Raw genomic sequence first — 890 nt, 5'->3', positions numbered from 1 at the left:
CACTTCACCTTCACCAACACTTCACCTTCACCAACACTTCACCTTCATCTTCCCCTTCGCCTTCACCAACACTTCACCTTCACCTTCACCTTCACCTTCACCTTCACCTTCACCTTCACCAACACTTCACCTTCACCTTCACATTCACCAACACTTCACCTTCACCTTCACCAACACTTCACTTTCACCAACACTTCACCTTCACCAACACTTCACCTTCACCTTCACCTTCACCTTCACCTTCACCTTCACCTTCACCAACACTTCACCGTCACCAAACACTTCACCTTCACCAACACTTCACCTTTACCTTCACCAACACTTCACCTTCACCAACACTTCACCTTCACCAACACTTCACCTTCACCTTCACCAACACTTCACCTTCACCAACACTTCACCTTCACCAACACTTCACCTTCATCTTCCCCTTCGCCTTCACCAACACTTCACCTTCACCTTCACCTTCACCTTCACCTTCACCTTCACCTTCACCAACACTTCACCTTCACCTTCACATTCACCAACACTTCACCTTCACCTTCACCAACACTTCACTTTCACCAACACTTCACCTTCACCAACACTTCACCTTCACCTTCACCTTCACCTTCACCTTCACCAACACTTCACCTTCACCTTCACATTCACCAACACTTCACCTTCACCTTCACCAACACTTCACTTTCACCAACACTTCACCTTCACCAACACTTCACCTTCACCTTCACCTTCACCTTCACCTTCACCTTCACCTTCACCAACACTTCACCTTCACCAACACTTCACCTTCACCTTCACCAATCCCGTAGACTCAAGGAGGCTATACAGTTTGCTGTAAGGGGTTTCCGTAGACTGGATGTCCGGCGGGGCTTTGGAAGATTTGGCCA

Source organism: Aplysia californica, unplaced genomic scaffold, assembly GCF_000002075.1.
Source record: "Aplysia californica isolate F4 #8 unplaced genomic scaffold, AplCal3.0 scaffold00713, whole genome shotgun sequence".
NCBI classification, from domain to species: domain Eukaryota; kingdom Metazoa; phylum Mollusca; class Gastropoda; order Aplysiida; family Aplysiidae; genus Aplysia; species Aplysia californica.
This window is presented reverse-complemented; position numbering follows the sequence as displayed.